Source organism: Agelaius phoeniceus, chromosome 6, assembly GCF_051311805.1.
Source record: "Agelaius phoeniceus isolate bAgePho1 chromosome 6, bAgePho1.hap1, whole genome shotgun sequence".
NCBI classification, from domain to species: domain Eukaryota; kingdom Metazoa; phylum Chordata; class Aves; order Passeriformes; family Icteridae; genus Agelaius; species Agelaius phoeniceus.
The window spans coordinates 50,606,788-50,631,992 of record NC_135270.1 but is presented as its reverse complement, the minus strand read 5'-3'; the positions used below and the strand labels follow the sequence as shown (position 1 = coordinate 50,631,992).

Sequence of the window (25,205 nt, the reverse complement as noted above, 5' to 3'; positions counted from 1 at the left end):
GAAGAAAGTAAAATATGAAGATAAGAGGAATAATCTGAGGCTCTCCCATATTCTCATTCAAATTTTTCTATTTAGATTTCACTATATTTCCTTTTTTAACCTTCTCCTGCAGGTCTTTATATATAGGACAAAAAAAATCCACTTCTGTCATTTAAAGCATGATGAAAGTACCAAAGAAAAATCTATTTTCAGCTGTTTCTCGTTAGAGCACTTTTTTGCCACTGTGATGAAAGTCGATGCAAAGAAAGAAAGACGAGTCACTGATGAAGATGAAGAAGCATTTCTGATCAGCCATCTGTTCAACCAATTAAAACCCTCGCAAATAAAGTTGTGTATTTTTATATAGCTAACCCATAAAGATATACATATCTGTGTGTACACTGGCATGCGAATACATACATATAAATACCATGTAAAGTCTACTTTGCATACACTGAACTCTGCTTACATGCTGAGCATGGCTAATTAAATACACACATAGAGAAACACTGAAAATGCGAAATAGACTTTGGCCCTGCTGCAGAACAAAGCCTTCTCTATTAACATCCCTTTCTCTTAATGGTCCTTATGCAGTAAAAATAAAGTCCAAACACTATAATTTCACTCCCAGAAAAGTTACAAATACTGTAGGTATCTTTAGAAACAGCTGCAAAAGTGGATTCACTTCTGACAAGATTGGTGTTAATTACCAGTAAGGACTTCAGTATAATACTATTTAAATCATTTTAAATTATCCCTCTCAAAAATTAATTTTTCATCAAAGATTACACAAAAAAATCATGATATCATCTCTGCAGCTGCGATTTAGTAATAATTTCATCTATTATTACCAATGTCACTTAGATAAAAGAAAAATGGCATCCTACTGTGCTGATTCCAGCATAGGCCATATATAGAAATTTTTAACTATCACTTATAATCGCCTTGATGAGCTTAAACCTCCTCTCAATTAACACCCTAAATGACACTGAGACATCTTAATGGAGGATGTAAGTAAAGGAAAAAGACTTTAATCAAAGAATAAAAAGCGAAGTGCCAAGCAAAAGGAGGAAGTCTGGTGCACCTCTCAGTGTCCAATCTCACTGGGGTCCTTTATCTTGTCTTGAACTTCTTGTCATCTTTATATTGCAACTGTAACTTCACAGCAGCCCTAAGAAGGAAAAAAAAAAAGTGAGCATGTTCTTATCTGCAGTTCCCATCCTTGTCTTAGAAAGACAGTAGGGGTTTACACTGATCAGGCAAACACAGATTAAATGAAACTGAAGAGATTGTGAAAAATAAAACAATTTCATCTTACAATGAGGCTTACTCCATTTTGGTTATTACTTCAATAGTGGTTCAGGGCAAATCTTAAAGACTGGAATACAGTCATTCACACACTATTCAATAAACCTTGAATGAGTATGTTTTCATCCTAACATCCCAACCTCAATAAAAGTTCTGCTTTCACAGCCAGCAGGTAATTATACTTTTAAAGATCTCATCTGCCAGACAACCACATAAATATTTGCTTAAATGGCACCTACATTCGGTATTATTAAGGGCATTTTTGTCTCTTTAGCATATCTATAAGACTCACAATACAAGCACTTAAATGCATACGCTTACTGGGTGGTTGTGATAGCACTCTTCAAATATCAGGAAGGCTGAGAAATAAGTCTCTATGTAGTGTTTCCCAAACTTGTGAACTCAACTTTCTAGCCTTCAGAGTAACCACATAGACGTAGTAAGCTGATAATCTTCAGCCACTCTCTGCAGACTTCTTGCTATACCCTTGTGCAAAACTGCTGGGGGATGACTACAGCCTGGGAACTGCTCTTTTGGGATGCACATGGCTGAAGGTACAGGCAGAGGGTTGCTTTGCCCTGGTGGATGAATCAGTGACAATCTGGCAGCTCTGACATAGAAAAAGGGCTTTGGGAAGTATGATCACAAATTATCTCTGAGGGACTTTGGGAGGTGCTCTAAGTGCCTGGGAGCCATAAATCTCTGCTGTACCAGCTAATGGGGCCATTAGGTTTGAAAGTATCTAAACAACACATAAAAGTTCATATATATATATATATATACACACACACACATATATATATACACGCATATATATATATATGTATGTATATATATAGTTTCACTGCCTAATATTTTTTCAGCTAATTCACTCATAATGAGAACCAAATTAATATTTCTGTGTGCATTAATAGTAAAAAAAAAAAAGAAAAATCCAATTAAAATCAGCCTGGTATTTCATTCCTTTCAAGCGTTTTTTTGCCCATTACAGCTTCACAAACTGTTTGCTACAAATTACACCAGTTAAGGATTCTGGTTATTTTGATTAAAAAATAATTTCCAAATGGATTTTATTTTTATTTTCATAGGTATTTGTTGAATAGTTCATGCAGCCATTTCAGCTTGTGGGTTGTTTGCTTCAGCTTTTCACTAGTCGCTCCTATTCTCTATGCACATGGTATTTATGACACACAAAGTACTGTTTAAAGAGCCCCTCAGGTAAAGGTAAGAAATATCCCAACCTCTGCTCCATGACAGCCACAGTATCCACTATATTTAGTCACTGCTGTTACAGAGAAATTGATCAAACTCACCTGTGCTGGATGATTTTAGATTCATGAATACTACATAGCAACTAATAATGAGCAATGGACTGTGGATTGTTAGGGAGAAATTTGCTGATGTGCAGTGAATCATGGAATCACAGAATCACAGAACACCCCGAGTTTAAAAATACCTACAGGCATCTTTGATTCCAGCTCCTGGCCCTGCACAGCACCATCCCCAAGAGTGTGCCCAAGAATACTGTCCAAACAATTCTTGAGCTCTGTCAGGCTTGGTGCTGTGACCACTGCCCTGGGGAGCTGTTCCAGTGACCAACCACCCTCTGGGTGAAGAACCTTTCCCTGATATCCAACCTGAACCTCCCCTGACACAGCTTCAGGCCGTTCCCATGGCTGCTGTCACAGGGTACCACAGAGATCAGTGCTTGCACCTCATGACAAAGGTGTAGACTGCTGAGGTCTCCCCTCAGTCTCCTTTTTGTCCTTTTTGTCCAGTCTGTCCAGACCAAGTGACCTCAGCCTCTCCTCATACGGCTTTGTATTCATATCTGTGCAACTTTCAGCACTCACAAATATTACCCTGCCATGGGGCATCACTCTGAATATTTCCTACTAAAGACCTTCTTGTGACTCACAAAAGAAACAACCTTCCAGCATTTATTCTCCAAAGTGTTTCTTGTTCAGGTTTTTTTACCCTAATTTGGAATTCTAGCCAAACATACTTTTTTCATAAATTAAAATTTAAGAAGGTTTGATTTTGCATACATAACATACAAGGTAGCAGTGAAGTAATGCATGCAATTAAAAAAAAATCCCAAAGTATTCACGGATCTGAAGGTTGACAGTCTATCACTTTACAAAAAAAAAAAAAAGAAAGAAAAAGCTAAAAGCTTTTCAAAAAGGAAATAACTTGCATCAGTTTCTGCAAGTAACCAGTCCGCTGCTAAATGCTAAGCACCCCATCTAAAAGACAACTCCTTGTGTGATCATGGAAATGCTTATTTTCTTATCCAGCAGAACTCCAAGTACACTGCTTTTAACTTGGTCTCCATTTCACTGTTTTACCAGTATGATAAGCATTTCTGTTGATTACAAGCCTGAGAAAAAAAAAGCCTTTTCTGATCAAAATGGCTGTGGCAACAAGGAGCCTAAGGCAGACTTGGTAATGCTGATATCAAAAGGAAGGCCTTTTCCTGGAATTGGGTTTGAGCTGCCTCAGCAAGTGACTCTCATAAACTGCATCTCTTCAGAGGAATAGGAGAGTGCCAGTCAAGCCACACTGTGAAATACTTTCAAGTGCAGACAAGCCTTAGAGCTCTGATATTCAGATTCAGCTAAACAAATGCATACTTCAGTGTGGATGGACATTCTCAAACTGGTTAATGATTTTGTTACCTCGCCAGCACTATGAAGTTTGGCAAGACAGTTAAATCAGTCTAATACTAAGGAAAAAAAATTGAATTTTTCCAATAATTTCCTCTGCTCTCAGCTATACACTGCTGCTTCTTGCTCTGCAGAGACACTGAGTGTTCACCTGATCTCTAGGCTAACCAATTTATTTCACTAAACTGGCAGAAAATGCTGCATTGGTATCTGCTGCATTCATTTTCTGTCTGTTTAGTAAGCTGAAGCAGCTTGCTGGGGCATCAAACAAGTTCCAGAGCCAGCGTGAGAAGAAGGGAGGAAGGAAGGTTGTTTCTTTTCTGTATCAGCAGGATTTTAGGATTGTCCTCTGGGGAAATCAAGCCTTTAAACACTGTTATGTCACTGTACTTGGAGCTATCGCTTTGACCATGCCAGAGCTATTGTTCTGACCAAAATACAGGGATCTCTGGTAAGAATAAACAACAAGACTTTCACAAATACAGTAGGGTTTTTTTTTTTTTCAGGGTGGAATAAATTACACAGAGACATGCACCAGCCTGGCAGTTGATTAAGATTGTGAAGAAGACAAAGAGCAAGCAAACCACACTTTCCTCTCCTAACCAGCAGTGCCATGGCTGCAACAACTCCCCTGACGTATATGCCATTTTATCTACAAAAGAGCGTTTCTGCTCTATACTTATCTTGTTCAGAAAGTTGTATCAGTTTATCAGCTTTTCATACCACTGTAAACTTAGCTTCCAATGGAAGTGTCTGACAGTCCAGCTATATCACAAGCCCTTTCTAGCTAGGATATGGTCATAACAGAAACCTTTTGGCTTTTGATTACAAAGAAAGCCTATATTTCAGTGGATGTCCTGCCATGAAGCTGCACAGCTGCTATTTTTACTTCTTCAGTCACCACCTTTCCAAACAAAAAAGAAATTCTCTGTGTGCTGTGAATAACAATAAAAAAAAATCTATTCAAAATTACTCTGCTGCATTTGTGTCCTTTTATTTCTTTGCCAACAATATGGGAGTTCACTCTAAAATTCCCAACATTCTGCAGTTGCTTGAGAGCCAGTACAGCTCTCAAGCCAGGTCTAAATTATAAAGTGTTGTTGACAAAGCTGCTTCAGTCACAAGGATGAAAAAAATCACACCCTTAATTGATATAGATATGTGAGCAACACCCTCTGTATACATGGAAGTATCCCCTTGCTGGCATGGCCTATGCCACTCAAAAAGGTAGTTGAAGAAAAAAGGCTCCTTTTGCCAATGTATATTTTTCCTCTGGTACAACTCAGCCAACAAAGCCTCTGTGCCATGGATCAGTGATTCCCAAATTTTCTGTAACAATCCTTGCTTGACAAAATTGGCCATGTGTAACCTGGTTGCTTTCCCCAAACTGAGCTTTAGTTCCACCTTGTGTCCCTCTTCCTATCTCTGAGACAGTTTTTCTCTGTCCCCACTCTTTCCCTCCCACCTCATATGTTCCCTTCTCTTTATGGGACCATTTCTGACTAGAATAACAGACCCTGTCAAAACAAAAAAATGAAAGCAAGTGAAGACTTTCCATTTTACCTTTTAGTTTCATCATTCTCAACACTGAAAGTCACCAAACCTCAGGATAGTTGAGTCTGATAAGGACCTCTGGGGATTAACCAGTCCAACCCCATGGACAAAGCAAAGCCAAGTGGAGCAGGTTGTTTAAGAGTTTGTTCAGTCAGGTTTGGAGTATTTTCAAAGATAGAGACAAAGAGGAAATCCATGCTGGAACCTGCATCATTTAAACTATTCCCCTATGGAAAACATCTCAAGGTCTGCACAGACTCCATCAGTTTTTTCTCATTTAGTTCCAATAACCTGTAACTGGCAGAGAGGCAGTTAAAGACAAGAGCAGACATTTAAAACTCAGGCATCATTTGAGGAGCTAAAGTGGATTAATTTTCTATAGTTTCTCTATCTTTCTATCTGTTTTTGAGAAATTGGAAGCCAGTGTCCTCTGCTTCTTTGTATTGAAGTTGCTACCTCACCCCTAATAATCCTGAATCTACTGATTCTTCAGGGTGCATGAATGTGTTTAGTGGGAAAGGCTGACTCTTGTTTTGCATTTGACATATATCCATGTATTTCTACAGAACAGACAGAGGTTATTCCTATTTTATATATTAGATTAAAAATATACCTATGACTTAAAAGTACAAGGAAATCAGTATGAAGTACACAGAGTTGTCTCTGGGTTGTAGACATGCTCATCCCCTCCTCCCTCTCTTCAACTTATTCTCAGTGAGATATCTTGCCATACACACCCTAAGACACATTAGTTCATTTAACTGAAGATTTAATCTAGCAGAATGGAATCCTCTTACACTATATGTCATGCTTGGATGGATCTATGGCTAACTGGACAGGTGCAAGCATGAATTATAATACAGCATTATGTTAGCAAATGCTGCCTCCATACATAACTTTCAGGGGGAAACTCTGGCCTCCAAAGCTGTTTCATTTACTTTGGAGTTATACAGAGTACTTCACTGATGTCCATTGAGGTACATTACTAAAAAAAAGAAAAAAATTAATGCCAAATTAAGAGAAAATCAAGTTCTGCAGGGCTAACCATACAGGAAAAAATATTATGGTTTTTTTTATTTTTTTCCTGAATCTATGTCCTCAATATTAGAATAAGATGGATAGGAAAAATAATTTAATAATAATATTATCTTCATAATTATATGACTAATAAACTGAGTTACTATAATCCAAACCCTAACATTAGAAGCATTATTTGGGAAAGAAAAATGTGCTTGATTTTTTATTTAAAATTAATTGAATTATGTGAAATCATTTTTCTGTCTCTCTCTTATCAATGCCAAAATATTGTAGTAAATAAGTGAGAGCATATCTTTAATAGATATGAGATTTTTTTTCAAAAGAGCACAAAGGTCTGTGCAGATGATGAAATTTCTGTTCTTGAAAATCAGCTCCATCAGAGTTGAAACAGAGCAAGCACTTAACACATAAAAAAGGATGGCTCTAAGTGAAGAAAAAGATTGCATCCAATTGAAATTTCAGGGAATGTAAGTATGAAGAATGCAATCTCCCAGTCAGAAATTGATTAAGATACCACTCTTTAAGCTGGGAGGTCTTTAGTTTTTGTAAGTGGACAAGACCAAGTTAGCATTTCATTCAAGAAATGCTATATTGACAACAATGCAGTGTTCTCAACAAGGAGAGACAGCCATACAGAGGAAATATGCAGCAAAAATTGTGATACCATACCAGTTCAAGTTCTGTATTCTCAATCTGTCTTTCATCTACAGCTTTTTCTTTCCTTGAAACATTACACTTAGAAAGAAATCTTGTAAGACAACAACAAAAATATCTACTACAGAACAAATCATGTCTACAAGATTCCTGACAAAAACATGAGTTTCCTATGCAGACTGCATTGGTAATTATTAAATGGCAACAGCATCTTTATGTTAACAATATTTTTCTCTGCCTGTCAATTACTCATACTCTGATAGTCTATTTTTTAAATTTATATTCTCAGTAGCAGTTGAAAACTGCAAAATTCAGCTGAAGAAAATGGCCAAATACATTCAGAATTACTTGGGACATATTCTGGAGTCTAAGTCTCAAGTCTAGTTTGCCATTAGGGTCACACCATAGCAATCCCAAAAGGTCCTCAATTATACCACAAGCTTTGGCCTCTAAGGCTACATATAAATACTGTTGTCTACCCCCATTTAAAAATGGTAAGACAAAAAAAAAAAAAAACCAAAAAGCCGTGGTTTTGGCTTTAGTGTCTCAGTAACATTGTTGTTAATGCACCACCAAACGACTCCCTGCAAGCATAAACATGCTACAAAAGCAGCCTCAGGGCAGCTGCTTCCCCAGGAGAATCACGGGACTGCCACAGAGGTCACAGTCCAGGGCATGGTGGTGCATCCTCTGCACCCTCTTAGTACCTTTTGTGAAAGATGGGCACTCATTTAGCAAGAAGACATGCCATCAGCAGATCAAGGTAAACTGTGCCACCTTCCAATAATTTTAATGTTTGATTGTGATTGAATAAGACATTAGGTGGACTGCAAAGTATACAGCACTGTTCTATAGTCAAGCTTTAATTAGTTAAGGCAGCATAGAGCCTCCCTGGAACAATATGCTTGTATTTCTTAGAAATGTAGAAATGCTTTTATAGAAATTTGAACTAAAAATAACTGCTATGCAAGGTAAAGGTGGGAGGAATTAGGGCATGAAATCCTCAACAGACAGCTCATGAGCTTTCTCTTTGGGGCAGTGTTTGAAATATAACTACTCCCTGAAGAGTCTAGATACAGTAGTAAAAGTGCCAGGAAGGGCTGTACCCTATACAACACAAGTGGAGTGTGTGCAGCAGAAAGGAAGGAAAGGTTTAAAATTGCTCATGTTTTTCCCTGCCTCTGCCACTGATGATGCTCTGTGAGATCTTTAGTGATGCACTTCACTCCCTATCCAAAGTGAAAATATGTGTGCCATACTGTGTGTTTTAACTATCTGCAAAAACATTTTGATCTTCAGACTAAAAAGCCATAAAAGAAACTGAATCCCAAGACTAAATGCAGGAAAAAGACTGGGGTGAGAAAATCCAAAATGTAAAGACTGTCTTGCCTAATTATGGGTTTGTCTCCTGCAGCCAACTGGTTGTGGTGGCATGGCCCTGCTTCAGACAGGGAGCAGTGCATAAAAATGTTGACTAATAATGTTATTGCATTAAGTGGTAATACAGTCTTATATGAAAATATTGTATTAAGTTTCTACATTGGAATTTGAAGTCTATGGATATGCAGAATAGAACAATTTCAAATCACCAGCAGAGTTTGTCCTAAGTATAGTCACTTCAGTTAAAAAAAATGAATGGGTTTGAAGGCATGTGGTGGAAAATAGTTTAAAATTACTGGAGTACTCTTCAGATTATTGAAGCAATCTAGGAAATCTAAATTGGTCTGCAGTGCTCATGCCCAGAGCATCCTATTCACTTCCAAAATGAAGTGCTCTTAATAAAAAAAAAAAAAAAAAAGGAAAAAAAAAGTTAAATATTGCAGTTGGAAAGGATGGAGCACTTCAGTTTCTTCTTCTTTTTTTTTTTTTTAGCAAATATTTCTTTTTGGAAGCAAATCGAAAAGCATTTTATCACTGTAGGCAAACTCACAAATTATTTAAAAATTAAGCCCCATTTAAAACAAAAGGAGAATAATTAAAATAACACTAACATCCTCCTGCCTTGAAACACATTAAAAGTGAAAGGGAAATAGAGAAAAAAGCAGGTGAGATAAGAAAAAATCCATACCTTCAAGGGAGCAAAAAGAATCGTAGGGACATCTCTGACCTGGTCTGTGTGCTTTGCAGAGATCCACAAATCAATACACTGCTGAAGCAATAGGGTGGTCTTGGGAATTGACCATGGTGACCCTATCTCCTCACCTTTGGCTGCACAAACTTCCTTCACATCACAGAAAAATGCCTCTCCTCCTTCCTGGTCGTATCTCAGTGACTGCTCCCTTAACAGCTGCACTTGCTCAGGACTCCTTAACAACTCTTTCTGAATGGATTTTTCTTTCTTTGGTGAGAGACATCTTGCACGGGCTGATTCTAAAGATGTTGTTGTGATTTAGTCAGGGTTAAAGCTCCAGATCGTCAGTGTGTAGGACTAGGGGGAATTTCAGCTTTCATTTAACATGAGAGTGTTTTCTAGCCCCTATAGTTGGTGATAAAAACTTGGAAACGTGTCCCCAGAAAACTATAGATTCCAAATCCCAGCAGGCAAAGAGGAAGATCTCCCCTTTCTCACCACTCCACATGCAAGCCAAATTATTTTTAAAGTTCAGTATTTAGAAACCATCTTTGCAAGTGTGGAACATTTGAGTCTGGCAATCCCCCTTTGCTCTACCTCCCTCCTGGTATGGAACCTTTCCTCACCAGCTAAGATTAAACCAAGAACCAGAACAGAGGCTCTGGGTAGATTGAGGCCAGATCAGAGAGAGTAAGATGAGCCTGGAGCAGGGAGTTTGGGCTCCCTGAGCATCGAGGCAGAGGCGTTGCCCCTCCCGAAGCGAGTGCTGGGGGTGAAGATGCAGGCTGGCAGCCTGCCGCCACACTGGGAGAAATCCAGGGAGGGTTTATGTCTGTGGGACCGAGGAATGCAGCGGGCCCCGCTCTGAGGAAAGAAGGAGAGTCAGCTCTGCTGCCAACAGAATTAGGGCTCTCTTCCAGCATTCAGAAACGTACATACTTTTATGCATTTGCCACATGGCTTTGCTGCGCAGCAGCACATGTGTTGTGGCTGTGCAGCACTGAGTGAAAAGAGCACCCAAATCGAGGAGCATTGTGGGTGGGGAGGTGGCACGGGGGCAGATTGATGGTGGTACCTGAGGTTGGGGAAGAAAGCAAAAAACACTCATCTTCTGACAGCCAAAGAAAAGGGTTGCACTTGACTGACTTCATGCAAGAGCAGGAGACCCATTACCAACACTGATCAAAGATGCAAGGGAAGATCTACTCTAGTCCTTATTTTCTTTCCCTGATTTTGTTATTGTCAATCTATGCCCCGGTGGTGCTGTCTGTAGTACAAAAACCTCCATGGAGACCAGACCCAATTGAACCAGGCGACAATAATCATAAAGACCTTACATCAAAATCTGACAAGAGGGGCAAAGGGAAGAAATGAAACATTTTAATTCCAGTCTCAGGTTTCCAAAGTCCCACTCCAGTGGCTTAATTATAAAAGACATCCCTCCTCCTATGGTTTAAGTTAACAGGGGGGCAAAATTTGAAAAATCAGGCCCTGCCTTCCTAGTGCTCTTCTGAAAACAGGCCACAACATAATTTCCAGCATACATTTGTGCTTCAGAGGAAAAATTCTATAAAAGTGGACATTCTTGACAAACATGCCTATGGTTCATGAATAGTCTTGGAAAACAAGGAGGCAATTTAGGGAGAGTCAGTTCCGAATGCAAAAGAAGGTTTTCCTTGCCATGACCATAGCCAGTATTTGCTCAGCAGAGAAGCAGGTGACACAAGACAATCTGCATGCAGCTGAAGGCTGATGGAAAGCTTGTTTGTGCTCAGCACACTAGAGAAGTTGTTCGGGAACAGTTACGTAAAGATTAGCCCTGTAACGCTGCCAAATACTTTGTGTTATTATGTGCTGTGTTTGTGCCAGGCAGCCCCACATGTCAGAGCTGCCTCACAGGGCAGTTTTAACATGCACACCCACATTTTCAGAGTGCTCAGAAGAATAAAAAAGCCACGGAGGAACCAACTCTGACCTCATTCGCATGGCTGCCACCGCCGATTCCCGTCAGCTTGCCTGAGTGCAACCAGTGCAGAGCCGGCGAGGCACATCCACCGCATTTTGGAGATGGCTGTCCTCGCCTCCCCTCCTCCTCCTGACCCATCATGTTTCCTCAGAGAATCCCAGCTGCATGGATAAAAAAAAGTAGCAACTCAACCATGTGGGAGCATACAAATTTAATGCCAGCTAAAGATGAAGGCTGTCTAAATAACACAATGGTTGGAGTTATGCAGGTCATAAGTCTAGGGAGTAAGGAGCTCACGGTGTTTCTTTTCTTTTCTTCCTTGCTCAGTTTTCTTCAAAAAAGTTCATTAAACAATGATTCTTTCCCCTTAAAAATTTATGAATGAATGATGTGTTCATGAAAATGAGAGAGCAAAAAGCCCTGGCCATAGCCAGGCTCAGCACAGTCTGGAACTCTGCAACTTTCCCCACATGCCTTCCTCTCCCAGTATACTTCCAGCCTGACCCAAAACACCACTCCCCATGGTATCTACAACCTCACAGACACAGAGGCTTATCAATGATGTGTACAGGTCTTGTATGGGTGAGATATACCTGTCCTGGAAGGGAGGGGACATGGAGCCAAAGACCTAGAGGAAAACACTGTTTCATTAGTCCAGCAAAAAAATTCAGCTTCGATCTGCATTATGCAGGTCTCAGTTACAAGGATGCCATAGCCATAAATAAATCTGAATCTGTCTGAAAATAATGAGGTCTATTACTTCAACTAGTATCAAAAGTGGCACCATTCTCTTCCAAGTCCTGGCTATAGGATTACACATCAGTGTAGCTTGCTTGATTAAGAAAGGAGCAATAAATAACCAACAATAATGAGAAGTTTTTACACAGCCCTTTTTATGAGCAATACTTTACAAATTAGAAAACTTATCTTAATTTCTCAATCATATTCTGTATCTCCATAGAATCACTTTTTCTTTTTATTTTTTTGTTTTAATTTTAAATATATTAGCTACATTTATTTCTTTACTGGGCCTTCTTTTTATTTTATTACTTTTTCTTTTCTCACCTCTTTATTCTCACTGAGATTCAGTTTTGGACTTTTTGTAGTTTAAGTATCTCTCCATTTTTTCTAGTAGTCTACCTCTTTTCATTACTATGTATTTCTCTATCCACTCCTTTCTATTCTTCCTATTCCTTGCTTTTTCCTCTTTATCTCATCCTCTTTATCCACTGTCTTCCCTCTTAATCCCCTGTGATGGTGATTCTTTTCCTTCCCAGCTCGGTCTTCAGTCTTTTTCTGACACCCCACTCCTTACTCTGATCATTTCACATGCCCCTCTCCCTTTGTCTTCCTCTGTTGTTATTATCCTTGTTTATATAACTTACTGCAGTAGTGCCCAGAGATCGAACCTTGACTGTGTTTCTATCACCATCACCATCAATGTTCTCAGAGCTCTGTTTCAACAGTCAGGGGCATTCCCAGCCTCAAACATCTCTTTCCCAGTGCTTGTTTTTATGTTTGTGGATAGGCCCTGCACGGAATAGAAATGTTAGGATTAGCTTGTCCTTTCAGTATGTTGGGACAATAGCTTTTCAGTCCATGGCAGTCTGTCCTGGACTCTGCAAGGAAGGGGCCACACCACAACATGGTCTCCAGGAAAAAAATCCAAGTCATTTATTGCAAAGTACCTGCCAGGAGTTCCAAAGGACACAAACTCCAGCTCTTCCATGGTCAGTTTGTCAGGTAACTGTAGACAGAAAATAATCAGACTCCAGACTGTCCTCACAGCAAGTGCAGATATGTGGGCACACCTGGCACAGCAGGTTCCTCCTCAATAAGGAGACAGAATGACTGAGAACACCTCACAGATGGAAAGTGATACATTTTCCTGGTGCTTTTGAAGGGATAATCTGATAATAATTAGGTTTAAAAAAATTAAAAAAAAACAAATAAAAACCAAAACAAACAAAAAACAAACAAAAAAATCCCTGACCAACCAAACAAAAAAAAAAAAAAAAAAACCACAGAAAACCCCAACCACAACACTGCGGAGATTTCTGGGTAGCAGCAGGAAGCCCCCGACTCACTGAATTGTGTTTTTAGGAGGCAAATTTATTTTTTTGGGTTTCTATGTCTTTGAGAAACTGAGCCTCAGAATTTTTCTGGATGGGTAAGGTATCCAGGACTTCAGCAGAAGAGATATAGCACCTGCTTCTTTTCTAGAAGGACAAAATGTAGATGATGTACTACCATCAAAGGGACAGGTCAAAATTCCTTTACTTTGACAGACTTCATCTAGTACCAAAATGAAGAGAGGTCTTAAATCCAGAGGACTGTGAAAGCCAGAGGAACAAAACAAAAAAAGGAAGAGGTTTGCTGTGACATAAGAAAAAATGTGGCTGCTGGAACACTGAAACTAGGCATGGACTGAGAGGAGGAGAGATGCAGAGAGCAGAAGGAAATTGAAAGAAGTACATTTGCTTAAAAAAATGTTATTTATGGAAAAAAAATATCTGAAAGCTGGTCTTGCAGTTACTGTTTTTTTCCTCCTCATTTAATTTCCCACTTTTTCACCTTTCCTTTTTGAAGGCAAATGGAACATAACACATCAGTGTGAGCTCATCAGGTCTCTGGCCACATGCATGGTTATGACCTGGTCAGAACACTTTGGCCAGAAGAGCTAATAACACTGACATGTATTTAACCCAACTTTTTTGTTTTCAGTCACCAGTATCTTCACAGACTTGCTCCATCTTCAGATGCTCTTCATATTAACTTGGCTGCTTCCACATGTTTCTGTCTATTTTATATCTGGCTAAATAATGGCTATTTATAGACTTTCCACACAAAATATGGGAGGATAAATGAGAGGCTTCAGCCAAAACTACATTCTCTGGCCAGCAGCAAAATTTTTTTTTTTCATATCATAATTCTCTTTCCTGTTCTGTGTAATGTGTGTGACTTTTACCCAGGAATTTTGAAGGTCACTAAACATCCTGAGGAGCAGATCCACAATCATCCTATGGATTTGAACAATGGGAAGACTGGCTTGTTTGTCTGGGGGGTCTTTTGGAGGGAAAAATTTTTAAATAATAAAACAATGTCTGATGACCTTAGCAGGAAAAAGTATTCATCCTGTGCATCTTTAGATGTATAAAAATAGATCAAGTGGGTTTTTTACTATTTTGGATAAAGAAAGAATGAAAAAGAATGAAACTTATGATTGAAATATTCGTATATTTTTAAACATAAAAACCCAACAAGTTCATATCCTAATCAACCTGTATCTCAAATTATTAAGTTAGCATAGAACATTAAAAGAAGTACAGTTATTACTGCACTCAGGAAATAGTGATGGATGGGGGATGAGGAGGGCAATTAAAGGAGAAACACTATGATTTACATGTACTCTACTTCTGACATAAAAATGGGGATTTTTTCTGTTAAATGTTGATGCGCACAAAATCATAGCCAGATCTAAACACCTTAGTCATGGCAGGGGGTTAAAAAAAGAGAATATTTGAGAATAATGTGAATTAAAAAGGCAAGTTAGTTTAAATTTCTGTTTGGTAGGGCCTGAGGCCTACAACTCCAATGGGAATACACTGTAGCCGGAGGGCTGATGAATGCCCCTAATGAAGTTGGACAACCTGGAATACATGCATAAAATGATTTTAAATATTGATATGATGTCATTGTGTGACTGAAGATATTGAAATGTTAATTTTCAGAGCTAGACAGGTTGCGTCTAATTTATTACAGGGAGGGGGAATGATTATTTACACTTTTTAATGTAGCAATATAACAATTATGGGATTTAAGGACAGAGAAAATATTCATGTTTCTTGGAGAGCAAGAGTTGTGACGGAAATGACTTAGAGGAGCTTATACCAGCAGATGTTAAGAAATACGCTTTTCCTTTTTTTTTCCTCCTGATAATTGAGGTAATACATCCAGAAACTATGCAAAGTAAAAGGACCCTTTGACCAACGTTAATTATATTTAACCTGCTCTATGTATAGTAGAAAGAACAGCTTAAATATGTCACCGGGGACAACTAACTCACCCATATATTCTGGATGTGTCTATTATAACATTTCTATGACATTGCCTGGTTTTCAGAAAAATTCTTGCCGTGAAGAAGAGGAGCCGTGGTGTTATAATGGTACGTTCAGTTCCATTGTGATATGAAAGTTTTTACGGAGAATGCCTGAGGGCATCTGTCTGCCTCGTGTGTTCAGTATTACGGCTGTATAACACACAGAGGTGGAAGTGTATTAAAGGCAGAGCCATTGCAGTCTGCTGGAGGTTGCTGGTGCTAAGGTCCAATCCTGATGATCCCCAGACCAACTCAAAGAAAAAAATTCTTTGCAAAAGCTACCTAGGCTGTATCCTTTACTTGTTCCTTTGTTCTCAGCTGATATTTCTACTTGCAAAGAAAAAGAACTTAGGTTCCATTTAAACTCTAGTGCAAACCAGAGTAGCTCCCTTTTACATAGAGTCATTTGGGGAGTGATTTTCAGTTTCTCTAAAGCATAAGTTTGGCATGATCTGCACTTATGATATGTGCTAGCAAGCAGGAATGAAAACTCTCTCTTCCCTCTGATCCCGTCAGCCTTTTACAACAGTGGTTTAAAACAATTTAGCATAGTTAAGCACATGCCTAACTCAAAGCATCTCACTGAGGCTGTATCTCTTCATAAAGATGGGCAACTTCATGCTGAATCATGACCTACGTGATTACAGACCGTGTACATCAAATAGGCCCTTGAAGGAGATACACACTGTGCTCTCGTGTTCCACTAACCAATCACAGACACTGGAATTACAGCCTATGACATGGGCAGGTTTGTTCTGTGTCCAGCCTTGAGGTAAACCCCAGAAAGGGCAAAATGCTTTGGGGAATGCAATGACAAGAGAAGCCCTCTGTCCCTGAATGTTCTTCCTTTTCCTGCAGGGTATATACCAACAATGACTGGATGGGCAAATGATGAAGAGGAAGGAAAACCTTGAAGCTTGAACCCAGTTATCAAATATAAAAAGAACTAGTAAAGATAAAGAAAATGGAGGTATGTATGAGAACAAAAGACATGTGAGAAATTTACATTTTTTAGGGAACAACATAGGTGATTGAGAGGGGCTTGACAAAGATGTGTAAGGTCACCACTGCCCAGCACATGCATTGATTATTCCTCTTCCCACATCATCAGAAGGAAACCGCACCCAATGAGTGAGCAAGAACCACACTGACAACAGACAAAGCAATTATTCCCCAGAGCACAAAATTGCCTAAATTTTCATCTGCAATATGATTATGAGACCAAAAAACCTAATAGATTTGAAAAGATTAGATAAATTTGTAGAGCATAGCTTCCTAAGTCTGGATATAACCTCTGATTCAGGAAATTGCTAAACCATTGATTTTCAGTAAAAAAAAATCACTTTATATGTCTCCTGTTTCCTCTTGTTTTCTCCTAACCATCCATTCCTGTTAATGCCCGACAGTAAACAGAGCTAGAGAGGCTGCCCAGCCTCTTACAAAGGTGTGTATAGAAGGCACATACAACCTTCCAACATGTATCAATGTATCTCTACCAGCTGGACACTAAAAAGTGAGCTGAATCTTGGCATTCACAACACATTTCATCCAAATAGGGGCAACTGTCAATAGAGAGTGAGTGTCAATAGAGAAACTAAGAGCCCAGAGACAGGGAAGTGTCTCTGCAGGCTCCCTCCTGGTGCACAGGCTTGTGAACCTCCACATGGACATTCACACCTTACAAAATCCCTGATTCTTGTTCACACATCCTCAGCTTCCCTGAATAGCCATAATCACACCACATTTCAGCAACTATTTACTTCTTGGTTTTAGATCACATCTGATACAGTTATTTAAAACTAATTTCAATTAATCAATGGATCAGATCTCATGGTAATTCTACTCTCTTTTCTGAAGTGACTGCACTGGAAGAAGCACTGGTGGGATCACAATCTGGTAAGCAAATAGCCAAATTCTGTGATTAGACTACATCAAATTAGTTGCTATTCACTAGCTGACACCCTGCCACTAATTGACTTTATTTCCACTTCCTTTAATGTGCCTACCTGTTTTCAAGTGGTTAACTGGATTTACCTGCCTTTCAGGTTGGTCCTTCTGATAAATATCCTGCATTTTTCCTGCTCTTCCCCCATCCCTACAAGCATCAGCCCCCTCTTCTTCCACCCTTCTCTTCACTTTTGTCTTATTATGCTTCTATTCTTAAGCTTCATCGCTTAAATAAACATGCAGCATTGTTTTGGCCACAATACAATGAAAGACTAAGTGAAAATTAGGTATGAAAAAGTAGGTGAGTTCTACCTTTGAGTAGAAAGATATCCCGAGGCAAAAAAAAAAAAAAAAAAAGAAACCCAAATAAACCAAAAACCTAGCCTGGGCTGACTCAGTGAATGGACAAAACTCACCCTTTGACTGCAAGGAGCTTCCTAAACTTCACCCACTCAGGCCTGAGGGGTGGAGCCTGGAGAGCAACAGGGAATGAGGGCTGAGTTCTGCACATCCTGAATTCAGGCCTGTTTAACATGGCTACTCAGAAATTGTGCCCCTTGCATTTGCTGCCCTGGTGCCTGGAGCAGAGGTAAGAAAACCCAGAGAAGGAAACTCAGCTGGGACAGAGCACTCCTACCCACAGAGTGCCAGGGACCTTTTCTCTCTAGGAATGTGTAACATGCTGCAGCTTTGCCCAGGAACCACAGAATATGCTCCAGGTTTTCTATCACAAACCAGAGCAAGCCCCAGGCAGGCAGAAATGGTGCAAGCAGACCTGAGAGTGCTCCACTCCCCTCCAAGTTGTGCTGAGTGAGAAAACAGCCTTGCCCTCTCTGCTTCTGAGTGACAGATTGGCTGCACGCACCGTCTGCATCAAACTGTCCCCTGAATATGGCTTGAGACTTTTCAGTTACTGAATATCACTCACCATTCAGAGAAAGTTTGAGTAGAACACACACATTGCTATGACAAACAACTGTACATTAACAATTTTCACTGCTAATATGGGATACAAAGAAATTTCAAGAGCACTGCAGCAACGATAACTTTGCCTGGGAAGAACATAAGCATGGAGAGAAAACTTTTTTCTTTTTTTTTTTTTAAGAGCTTTGAAATCCTTCTAAATATCAACATTATTTTAAAATGTTGTGGCATTTCTAAAACAGAAATATTATCTTATCTGTCTAAAATGGCATTAATGAAGCAGAAAAGTACCATTCTTTTTATGCTCTTAAAAGGAAAGAATAAACTTTAATTCATTTGTTCATATAGAAAAAGTTTGAATGCAATATAATTTAGAGTTAGTGGAAATGTGTTTTTCAATTCACATGAAATTCTTTAACACTTTTTTGTTGTAACATATACAATTCCAAAATGCATGTATTTTGTTTATGTAATGTATTTTGTTTCCCCTTTTACAAAACAAGAGAAAAGCTTTCTACAGTATGGGTCAAAGCAAAATTCTGATTCCTAGGCTTCCTAAAGAATTGTGTTCACTTAGTTGATCTTTTTTATGTGTATAAATGTCACTTCTTTATTTGTTTTCTGCTAACCAGTAGTCATCATTAGGAATGATGGACAATAGGATTTGACTGAAGAGCTGCAAAATTTTTAGAATACATTTGCAAGGCTGATTTAAAAATCACATAGTATTATATATATTACAGTATATTGTCTAGGCCGCCTCAGAAGAAATCATTGATACAACTGAATAAACCAGCATTGGCCTTGATGGAATAGCATCAGCACAAAAGAAATAATGCAGTAATGCACTCCCAAGAATTGAGAGCTAATAGACAGCAACATAATGGATATTACCCAGGATGTAATATCTTTATTCTTATACATATCACTTCATTTCATGTCAGGATACAGACAAGCTCAGTAGAGAACTTGTGGGAGAAAAGGGGGAGGATGAGGCCCGAGGGTTTGTCCATGAGCAGATGAATCTGATTCACCAACAAAGCCTAAGTGCAAGGCACAGATTCAGAGACACAAGGTAAGAGTTTTAAAAAACACTCTAAAGGTGATGAGTTTTCCAGCACTCCAGTTCTGCTCTTGGGTTTTCCTCATTCTCTACAGCTCCCTTCTCATCTTGAGCAGGAAAGGCCTGTGATGGCAAATGTCTGAGGGCAGTAACCCTTGAGACAGATTTGAACTGGTTGAAACAACTGTCGCTAACTCCCGAGAAAATTTTCTGGGTTTAGATAATTTAGCAAAAGAACGTCTGGGGGGACTTCCAGTCACATTCATTATACTCACTTGTGTTGTTGTTGTGCAGCAGTCCCACTATGCTGTAACTTCCCAGGAGACCAACAACCCCTATTCCAGAGCTTTCAGCAAGTGGTCATGGTCAAGAAATGCAAAATTACCCTGAAAGAGGGGAGGATAGGATTCTTGGTGTCTGTGAGTTCCTATAATTTGCTTAGTGCTTGTTTCCCAACATCTGTCCTGTAAAAAAACTAGGATTTCTGACTCAGCAACTTCAGAAAAAATTTTAAATTGTCATTTATTTACCACTCTCACTGAAATGGTTTCTGTGCGTCTGTATGTACATGTGAGTGACAATTCCCCTGTACTTGCCATGATCTGAATCTTTTTCTTGTTGTAGGACCCATGTCTGCACCTCTATTGTCCTGCATCTTCAGGCAAGCATTTGTATCACTGGGATGCAGATGCTAAACAGCACTATTGCTATCAGCTACTGTCTCACACCCATGCTGAACTGACATAAATGACTGCAGAAGATGCACAGCAAAGGACAATCAGCCCCCAGGTTTCTGGGCAAAGTACATGCCTCTCGATTCTGCCATTGATTTGTCAGGAGATGTATACTCAAGTAGATGGCTCAGAAGAGGATCCTTTAGGAAGAGTGTGGTCAGATTGACCTCACTTTCACTGCGCTGACAGCCTTGTGAAGAAAGTTAAACTGAATATCAAAATCATCAGCAAAAACCTCCTCTTTCTTTGATTGTACAGTTTAAGAGGAGCCATTCGAGCTCAATTTATTCTCTACACAGGAACTTCATTGATTATCTCAGACATTCATGCAGGAAGGAAGATGAGATAAGAAAGTTCTTTTTTTTTTTAAGTGATTGCAAGATGGAGAAAACTGCTTTGTGAATGTAATATATACCATAAAGTTCCCTTTGTATAAATCTGCTACTGAAAAGTGAGGAGAGTTTACCTTTTCTGAAAAAAAGAAACATTAGGGATGGGTTGATGATTACCAAGGGCAGAGATATGAATACTACAATTAGGGTATATATTCAGATATAGGATTAGCATAAAAAAAATAAGTTTTGCTGGGATAAATTTTGTGGAGGTTCTGCTGTATTCTTGTCCTGTCAATCACAAGCAGTGGAAAGAGAGACTGATCACTATTTTTTTTTTTTTTTTAACCCCAGAAACATATTCTGGTTTTATCTTAGGCTATCAACCATAATAGGGATTTCCACTGACTTTGAGAGGGAATCAATCCCAAATCCAGAGTGCTGCCGTGAATGGAGATGGGTATTCAGGTATGTTCTACCAAAGTCAAATGAACACTCCAACAGTCCCAGTCTGATAGGAACTTGAACTCTAGGAGCAAACAGAGGCACTGCAGTTCTGCTTCCCTCACTGGTAGGTTACTGGAAAGGTAAGGAAGCACCATGTGTTTTTCATCTGAATTTTGGTGGTTGTACTGTGAATTGAAAGAATTAAGTATGAACATACCCTGGGAGGGTCTGTGCTCTCAGATCAGTTGCTCAAACGCAGGTATTCCCTTCGCAGAAATCACCACATGCCCCAAGGAGTCAAAGCGTGCACTTTCACATCAGGACAGTTCCTGTGCAGAAATTGATTGATGCAGAAATTTTCTGTTTATGGATTTCTTGGGTCCATTTACAGAGTAACAAAAACATTTTCAAAGGCAGCCTCTCATGCAGGCAAGCTTTTATGGTCACACACTTTAAAATTCTGTTTCAGCTGAGGACACCTAAATATTTTGTGGAGAGAAACTGGAGTGGACAGCAAGGCTCAGTCAAAATGTCTAGTGCTTTTTTGATCTCAGGATTGCTGTGTGTCAGTCTAGTCCTCTGGTACAAGCTAAGGTGACACGTATCAGTCAAGAGTGGCACTAAAATGATGCTACAATTTGTGCTTTTATTCATAACACCTCTGCTGACAGCAGCTGAAGCCTGGCATGGGGGCCCCTGGAATAGCTGCATCAGAAAAACAGCAACACCTCAGCCCTCCATCACTAACTTGAAGTTTCCTTTAGAAAATATCTGAAAAGAGATTAATCTCACCCATATCTTAAAACAAAGTTAGTATCTCTAACGTCACTGCTAGGCAGTCATGAAATAAACCAGCAGAAACATTTTTACTTCACAGGACTTTTCAACAGGGTCACAACAGAGATGGATGTGGCTACTTCAGGAATTTTGAGCTGCAAAAGCAAGTGGAAGCATGTCTCAGAGGAGCTGAGCAGATCAGCATGGGTACACCACGTCCTCTATACCTGTTTAGACTGGTCTTAGATTTTGATGTAAGTATAGAATTAAGGGACTTTTGAATTCTAATATCCTCTCTTACATGAAATCTTTTGGCTGGCCTTGAGCAAATCTCCTAACTTTTTTTGACTCCTATTTTTTAATTTCACAAATGCAATTTGTGTACCACCTATGTCATATTAGTGCTGAGTGTTTGTATACTACTACTTATTCTAACCACAGAATTATGCAGAAGCAATATTGCCCAGAAAGAGCTTGCTGCACCATGTTACACCTTTTGAAGGCTCAGTACAAGGTAGAATGTTCACATTTTGCATTTCTCTGGCACATGTATGCAGGGTGGTATACTTTCTAATATTTATTTTCTCCCAAATGCTCTGAAGCTGACAAATCAGGCATTATTAAATAGACACTTTAAAAAAATTACTCAGCTGCTAAACCAATCACTGTAGGTTGCAGCTCAAAATGAAGTTGGAAATCTGCACCTTTTAATAAAACAATCTGCTTGAGAGCTGATGATATTTGGTTATGGAATTTATCTGTAAATATAATTAAAAATTCAACGAGAGAGTGCTCTGAACTGAGGGGTAAATATTCAGCACGATGCAGAGTGCTCAAGCTACATGATTCCCATTATCGTTAATGGGAGTCCTACAGCTAAATCCCTAAGCATCACGCTAAAAATTTACCCCCTAGTGTTTGCAGATGGAACAAAAGGATTATTGTACATACCAGCTGAAAATAAAGTTACCACTGACATTTTGACCAGAAAGCTTCCATCGGGATTGATCAGCAAAAGATTTAGCCTGCTAATTCTCTCACAGACTGTTTCTTTGGGGTGTCTCCCATCTGAAAAGGCATTCTTGATTTGTATCTCATTCACTTCTATTTACTGGTTTTCATGTCATTATATCTCTGAAATTCTTCTCCTCTGGCTTCCTACCAGAACACTTCTCTCTGCTGCACACCAGGCTTCCTGGCTTCAGTATGCACAAATTCAGGTCCCTGAACCTTAAACATAATGGACATAAGGACAGAAGAAAAGTTCCTATGCCAATGACCTTTCAGCTTAGTTAGCTGAATGTGCAAATTTACCCAGCAACAAAATGCTGCAGGGGACTTTGGGGTGATTAAAAAGTTGAAGGGGGAGGGGAATTCACACAGGCGACTTTATTTATGGTTTGCACCTTCTGCTCTTGGGTATGGACTGGCTACAAGGCTCCCACTCATGAGATTTCCCTACCCTGGTGAAATTAGTATCAATTCAGGAGTCTGAACCTGATCCTGCCAGCAGATTTAACAAGCACCAATTGATTAGGTATGGGCTGGAGCAAAACAATGTGATCCATTCACTTTCCTAGAGCTTTTTTGATAAGATTTTCTTAAATAATGGAAGAAATGCTTCTGACCCATCTTTTAAAGTGCATACATATACACGCACACACACACATACCTAAATGGGAGGAAACATCCCATTCTTTTAATTTCCAGTCTTGATTTCACATATTCTAACTTAAAAATAGGCAAAAGGATTTGTTTGTCATTTGTAGACCATGCTGCAATCCTGAGTGAATTTTATAGGTGAATTTTAAAGCCCTCAACAATAGGGGCTTACGATGGAAACACTGATAGACTGTTATTATAGTGCTGGTCATAAATACAATGCAATTTCATTTTATATAACATTCTTCATACAAGATCTCACAAAATGTTTTACGGTAAGTATCAACTGAAAGCTAAAGGAAAGAGAAAGAGAATTTGAAGGCAAAATTTCATTGACTTTAACAAGGGGGAAAGAATTCCTTTACGAATTACACAAGTAAAAGTCCAAAATTTCTTCTGTCTGAACTTTGTGTAGAAGGCTCTTAGGAGGATGAGAATACATACATAAATCGTGCCTTTCTCTCCAAAATTCAAGATTTCAGCTCCTAGTTCCACTATTTATATATTCGTGAGGCTCCATTACATACCTTGGCAAGGCCCTTCATTAGATAGTCTGCCAGGATCAGACGTAAAGTCCTGAATTGTCATTTATTTCCACAGGGCTAAGGGCACCTGACAGCTTGTAGCCTCATAGCCTCGACCCAAGAAGAGCAGAAGGTGCAAAGCAGCAAAGAATGAAGTCACTTGAGTGACTTCCCCTCCCCCCTCAAATTTTTAATCACCCCAAAGTCCCCTGCAGCATTTTATTGCTGGGTAAATAATATAATGAAAAAGTGCCTACATGACACAAGCCGCATGGGCACAGACAGCTATTAAAACTGAAATGATTTATTTCGTAACAATCTGAGGTAGCACACTTTAACTCTAGGTATAGCAACCCCTCCATTTCTGCTTGCCTCATTTGCATAAGTAATTGACAGCTTGTTAACAGCTCATTAGGAACACTGAAAACCATGTGACAGATACAAACCTAGTGCTAGAGGGGAGAAAATCTGTGAATTACAGTATATTGAAAACTCAATCAGATTCAGAATTACAGGTCACAACACAAGTTGGTTATTTTATTAGGTTAAAAAAAAATTAAAAGGTTAACATACCATTTTTCGACCTGTATTTTTAAGATAGCAGGCTACAAGGTAATTAATTAAGAATCTGATTGGGAAATGAGCTACTCTCTGCTTCCATGGGTAAGTTTAGGAATGGTACAATGTTAATACATTAGGACAAATAATAATTGCTGAGAATTAAAAAAAAAAAAGTCTTGATGTAGTATTCAATTTTAGTTTGGGAATATACCTTCCTCAAGAAAGCAGGTCGCTTCCAGACACTGCAATCTAATATTCTGTAACTGAGAAAAATGTGAGGAATAATTTGATTTTAGTCTATAAAAAGAAGATAAGTGTTCTGATTTGCGCACTCTTACTATCTGTAAATTTTGATGATTTTTTTTTTAAGGACATTTAAATATAAACAGTGCAAATGACGGTTATATCAGCAAATCTACTTTTTTGTATTAAACACACAACCCCCACAATCTTGCTTTTCTAGCACTGTTAGCAGAAATAGAGTAACATGTAGAAATAAAATTATCTTCTTGGAAAAACTCTCCCTTTCTTTGAAACCGGATGTGGATTCCCTGTAACTCAAGTGACATTTGCTGATGAGGACAGAGCTGGCCAACTGCACACTAGTCTGCAGAGCAAACCAGTAGGCTGGGTGAGTTCAGTTCTTGCAAATACCGGTGGTTTATAGTTTCCTCCCTCTTCCCTCTGAAAAAAACACTAAAAAATGTGATCAGATCTAAACCTCTGACAATGTGGCCAGAGGAACAACAATGTTAAGGTATGGGATTATCAAAATTCTCAAGTTCTTGTTTATGTGCAGGGTTGCACTGTTTCAAGAGGTGCAATTTTTGGATATGGATGTATATGTTATTTAGACAAGTCTCATAAAAAGTAAGTTCTGATACAGTCTCAGTGGATTG

The 25,205-nt window shown here is 39.0% G+C and overlaps 1 long non-coding RNA gene across 2 annotated transcripts in view; it reads right to left on the bottom strand.

Annotated features, from left to right (window-relative positions):
- Positions 1 to 983: 983 nt before the first annotated feature.
- Positions 984 to 25,205, bottom strand: part of LOC129122235 (uncharacterized) — a 54,680-nt gene continuing 30,458 nt past the window's right edge. Inside the window, exons 4-6 of one of the 2 annotated variants that reach the window (XR_013182589.1) lie at positions 21,000 to 21,111; positions 11,246 to 11,397; positions 984 to 1,150 (exon numbers count right to left, since the gene is read on the bottom strand). This is a non-coding gene — a long non-coding RNA (uncharacterized LOC129122235). The remainder of the gene's footprint in view (positions 1,151 to 11,245; positions 11,398 to 20,999; positions 21,112 to 25,205) is intronic. The other variant, XR_008534535.2, reaches the window with a different exon arrangement.